General features: G+C 36.0%; 1 protein-coding gene and 1 long non-coding RNA gene across 2 annotated transcripts in view; one reads left to right on the top strand and one right to left on the bottom strand.

The window, feature by feature from the left end:
• The window catches only part of LOC106725592, a 17,115-nt gene extending 11,964 nt beyond the window's left edge, over positions 1 to 5,151 (top strand). Inside the window, exon 3 of the long non-coding RNA XR_001361511.1 lies at positions 5,142 to 5,151. This is a non-coding gene — a long non-coding RNA (uncharacterized LOC106725592). The remainder of the gene's footprint in view (positions 1 to 5,141) is intronic.
• TSC22D1 (TSC22 domain family, member 1) overlaps positions 1 to 6,000 on the bottom strand; it is a 170,729-nt gene that overhangs the window by 106,320 nt on the left and 58,409 nt on the right. The window lies entirely within an intron of this gene.

Genomic DNA, 6,000 nt, shown 5'->3' with positions numbered 1-6,000 from the left:
GAGCAGCCGGCCCTGCCCCCGCTGTGGGCGCCGCCATCTTGTGGTGGTGTGATGGAGTGTGGGTCAATTTGCATATTACCTCTTTGTTATCCTATCTAATAATAGACAAACATGGTAATTGACCATACCTTCGCTACGCCTCCCATTGGCTAATCAGCGAGATATGCAAATTAACCGCCAACAAAGATGGTGGTTAATTTGAATACACAGGCACGAAGCAGCGGAGTGAAGACTGAAGGTGGCTCCGGCCAGAGCAGCGAAGGCTTGAAGGCGGCTCCGGCCAGAGCGAAGACCTGGGTCCTGGGTGCCGGAGGAAAACCAGTGCCGGCAGCCAGGGGAAGGGAAGGCCTATTGCACGAATCTTTTCATGCAACAGGCCTCTAGTATAGTATAACAGTGGAAGGGGGGGAGAAATAAGGTTAATTCAGCAATAAATCCTTAATTCCATTTGGGAGGACAAATAAAGGAAGCTATGAACTTCATAACACATTCACCCAGTTGTCTTATTTCCCCCATTTGGCTGTTGGCACCCAAAGATCAGGAGCTACATCTTATTTCTTTATCTCTAACACTTAGCATATAATTACTGTTGACATATAGTAGTTGCTCAGTATATTATTACTATATCTAGACAGCTTTCTAAACAAACGGAAATGCAGATGTGCATATGCGCGTGCAGACACACACTTTTTAAAAAATCAGGAACCAATCAAGCCAAAAATCTGGGACTCTATGTAGTAGTATTATGATTAAAAATAAATGCTTTGTGCCTGGCCAGTGTGGCTCAGTGTGGCACATGCCCAGGTTATAGGCTTAATCCCCAGTATGAGGCATGCAGGAGGCAGCCAATCAATGATTCTCTCTCATCACTGATGTTTCTAGCTCTCTCTCCCTCTCCCTTACTCTCTGAAATCAATAAAAAGATAAATTTAAATAAAAAAATAAATGCTTTGTGTATATACCACTATAGAATTGTACATTTGTCACCCTAATATATTTAATAAAATTTTAAAAAATAAAATAAATGCTACAACCAATAAATGCCTTTTTTACAGTTTCATGTTGAAGAAAGGTTTTACTTACACTAAAGACTGATTAGATTTGGTTAGGTGAAGAGCTGGGATAGCAATTCAAGTAAAGAGAAACTGCCTAATCAAAGGCCATAATTAGAATCTTCCAATCCCTTACATGCTAATTTTCCCAAAAGTTCTACCTGGGTCTTGTGCTCTTTTCATTCTATACACACTTTCTGGGTGATCACCTCTGTTCTCATACCTTTAATTATCACCATTAAGATGACAGCTCACAAATCAGTATCTTCATTTTAAAATGTTATCCCAATCTTCAAACTCAAATTTGAATGCTCATTGGCCATCTCTAATTGGATATTTGTTTCAAACTCAACATGCTTAAAAGTACTTTTCCCCTCTGTAAGCCTGTTCCTTCTATCTGCATTCCCTATTTCTATGAAACAGAATCACCTCCCACCTATAAAACCAGGTTATTTATTTATCCCTTTCTTACACCTGCATTGATCAATTAACAAAATGGAATTCCTAAATCTTTCTTAAATCAGTATCTTTAGTCCTATCCCTAAAGCCTTGTCCTAATTCAGGCCCAAATTAGCACTTGCCTAAATGCTGAAATTGCCTCCCAGTTTATTTTCTTACTTCCAGTCCTAATTATCATCAGTCCTCTTTAGAGATCAGCTTAAAGTCACCTCTGGCAGGTCTTTCCTCTCCCTTAGAGCAGGTTAGATTTAACTGTGACCAATCACACAGTAATCCTCTACCTGTCCTGTCCTAACACTTCTTGAATGTTGTGGTAATGACTGCCTACTCTATAGTCAACTCCAAGGGCTCAGTGACAATGAGTTAGTGCACAGGATCTAATATGTGATTGACAGCAATGATTGCCTCGACCCTGTGTATCTCAAACAGGAACCTATTTTACTTTTTCAAATGCACATTGATGCTTTTGTGACCAATACAATGCTAATTTCAATCTCACTGTAAGATATGATAGGTTTCTGTCATGTATTTTCTTAGTCACTGTGTATAAAAAACACAAAGATCTGTACTTTTTTTGACATTAAAAATAGGTCTTCACACTTGAAAATGTGGACATAAATGGATTAGGAAGAAAATGGTCTAACAAAATATAAGTATTTAACAACAGAAAGTATTCCTGAGATAATGTGAATTGACTAGAACATAAAATAGCTTATAAAACTGGACTATTTCTTCATTTTGATTCAGAATTTGCATAAACCATTGGAAACCCTAACAGCTAAGAGACAAAATATATCTAACTACAGCTACCATAAGCAATATCAGCCAGTGCCATGTGAACCACAGGAGAGAACCTTGTCTTATCTCTTCCATCTTTTCCTTCTAGGTTTGCTATTGAGTTAGCTAATTATGAACTTTGGGAGTCCTAGACAGTGTGGCTCAGTGAATAGAGCATCAGCCTGCGTACTGAAGGGTCTTGGGTTCAATTACTGTCAAGGGTACCTACCTGGGTTGCAGGTTCAATCCCCAGCCCCAGTCAAGGCACATGTGGGAAGCAACCAATTGATGTGTCTCTCTTACATCGATCTCTCTCTCTCTCCCCCCTCGCTCACCCTCCCTTCCACTCTAAAAATCAATGGAAAAAATATCTTCAGGTGATTAACAACAAAAACAAAAATTTAAAAAAAAAGAACTTTGGGAGAAGATAATTCAGATGACAAGTTTACCTCAGGAAGCATGAACAGCCCCAGACACCAATTAAAATAGCTTGGATAGATAAACTTTAAGGATAACCTATACTAAACTCTTCAAATATAGTAGAAAAGTTTTGGAAAAGTTCCTTTCACCATGTGGATAACTATGGATAACTAAAAGGTTGGTAACTTAACTGAAAAGGTAACTAAAAATTACTATTACGAGTGACTACTATTTGATTTACATTAAAAGTAGCAAAATGTAGAAAGAGATACTAAAAACACTCCATCAAAAATCCATTAAGAAGCCCCAGCTAGATGGCTCATTTGGTTGGAACGTCCTCCAGTACACCAAGAAGGCTGTGGGTTCGATTCCCAGTCAGGGCACATACCTAGGTTTCTAGTTCAATCCCCAATGATCCTTTGTCAGGCACAAACAAGAGGCAATTAATCAATGTTTCTCACATCAATGTTTCACTCTCTCTCACAAATCAATTTTTAAAAGCACACAAAAAACATCCTCGGTGAGGATTAAAAAAAAAGAAGAAGAAATCCATTAAGTAGAAAATATCAGACTGAGGCACTTTGCCTCTATAATTCCCTTCCTATTTCGGGAAACAGCAACATTTAAGTACAGGAGCTTCTCAAAGTAGAAAATAAAACATTTTAGCAAAAGCAGGCTGATTACCACGACGACAAAGGAAGAAAGGGATATCAGTCTCTTCCCCAATCCTATCCAGTTGTTAGTTACCCTCTTCCTGCCACCTCCTGATCTCTTAAATCTTTAACATACCAACAATTCTAAAAAGCAACCTACAACTACAGCTGTCTGATCTACGATGTTCCCTTCTAGTCTGGGACCAACGAAGAGTTTATGCACACACATATACATGTGTGTGATTGTGCTTGTGTGACACAAATACATGTATATGTATATGTATAATATTTAGATCCAGATTGTGTGTATGCATATAAAATACACACACAGCCCTGGCCGATGGCTCAGTAGTTGGAGCGACATCCCATACATCAAAAGGTTTGTTTCCAATCAGGGCACATACCTAGGTTGCACAGGTCGGAGCATGTACAGAAGGCAACTGATCAATGTTAGTTTTCCTCTCCCTCAAATCAATATATACATATCCCTTTTAATCATCAGAAATAACTAAAATGGAAGCCAATTTTCAAAACTTCTCTATACAACATATACTATAGCCCATTTCACAAACTACTATTTATTTTCTTACAGTGTCTACTTATCTATAACCATTACATCTATTTTTAATGTATTTTTATTAATTTCAGAGAAGAAGGGAAAGAGAGAGAGAGAGAAAAACATCAATGATGAGAGAGAATCATTAGTCGGCTGCCTCCTGCACGCTCCACACTGGGGATTGAGCCTGCAAAACCAGGAATTTGCCCTGACCAGAAATCAAACTGTTACCTCCTAGTTTATAGGTGATGCTCAACCCCTGAGCTACACCAGTTGGGCCCATTACATCTAAAATGTAGAAGAGCAATGGTAAATCGCTACTGTAAAAAAGTATTTCCTCCTCACTAAAATATTAGTAAAAATTGGAGAAAATGAAGAGAACATAAATTAGAAAATATCCCAGAGTAAATTATTATCCCCTACAATTTCTAAAACACAGGTAATCAATAACAGGTAATCATTAAATTTTCAAACTGAAAATGTACAAGAACATTATTCCTTAATCTATCAAAACATGAGCTTTTTAAAGTATTTTCCAATATTTAAAGTATTTTTTTAATGTCTACAAACTAACCCAATCTTGAGAAAAGGTCAGTATGTTCAAAATAGTTTTAAGGAAAAAAGGTGTTATAAATCCCAGAAAACTAATATACTGCTTCAAAGTGGAGGTAAATAAATTATATTAACTCACAAAAAGTATTTTTAATTAAACAAAAAGGACCAAGATAAAAATAAGAAACTTATTTTATTCATACAATCCTAATTATAGTATCTAGATATCAAAGTATCATGACTAAAGTATTATTACTATCATCAAGTTTTGCCTTAATATTTATCTAACATTGTACATTGGTTTAATTCAGAAAAGTTTTGATAAACTTGGAAATGAAACAATTTGAGGGAATTGGGTGATGAATAAATCACAAACTGTTGAGTAAGGCTGAAATTTATTTTAATTGACGTGTAAATTTTTTAATTTTGAAGGACTATAAAAAAGAGAAATCTTAATTTTTTAAAACCAAACTCTAAACTAGTAACTCCAAAACAGGAACAACCTATTTGGTGCAGAAAGAAAATAATAAAATTCCTTTTTATGTTAAAAATAGCAAAAAGTTAAGACTCTGAGCTCTGCTGATATTTAATATGCAAGCTGACACTGGCTCACACAGCCCATCCCGTGGTCAGATGGTCTCCGTCAACTATAGCATTCAAGTTGTACTGCAGTTAAAGTTTTTCTCAATGGTAAGTTGCCCCAAGATTTAGGAATTTTCAGTAGCAATCTTACCTGATTAATTTCAATGTTTTAAATTCTACTGCAGTTTATGGACACCTGATTAAATGAGTTATATTGTCTTAAATAAAATAATTCATGCCAACTGGAGAAATAGCTTTAAAATATTCCTGCAAAGGAATATAGGATTAGAATAATATTAATAATATAAACACAGGAAAATGGCAGAGTTGAACGCTTCTCCTATTAGCCACATTATCTCACAAACACAACATCATGCTAATCAGATTGATGAAAGAACCCACAAACTATCAAGAATTCTATCTGAAACATAGATTTTCTAGGTGTACCAGTTAATAATGCGCATTTTTTCAATAGATGGAGTTACACGTTTATATATATGCAATCTGATACGTATACTATTTTGTTGTGTTCACAGCAAGTTTCAAAACTTCATGTCAAATTTGCTGAAGGTGTTAACATCATAGATATTTTTATGCTTAAAAATGTCGAATTTCATGCCAAAAAAAGAGCATTTGCGGGAAGTTTTAATTCATTACTTTATTTTGAAGAAAAAGTTATCGTGTACTTCGGGAAGCTTATGGTGAACATGCTCCATCTCAAGATACTTGTGAATGCTGGTTTAAATGCTTTAGAAGTGATGATTTCGATGTGAAAGACAAAGAACATCCAGGTCAACTGAAAAAGTTTGAAGACCAACAATTACAAGCATTAGTGGATGAAGATGCATGTCAAACTCAAAAACAACTTGCAGAAAGATTAAACGTTGCTCAGTAAACAATTTCCCATCATTTACAAGCAAAGGGAAAGATTTTAAAGGAAGGGAAATGG

The sequence above is a fragment of the Myotis brandtii genome, unplaced genomic scaffold, assembly GCF_000412655.1.
Source record: "Myotis brandtii unplaced genomic scaffold, ASM41265v1 scaffold174, whole genome shotgun sequence".
NCBI lineage: Eukaryota > Metazoa > Chordata > Mammalia > Chiroptera > Vespertilionidae > Myotis > Myotis brandtii.
The sequence above is the reverse complement of the archived record's forward strand: the minus strand, read 5'-3'. Positions and strand labels throughout refer to the sequence as shown.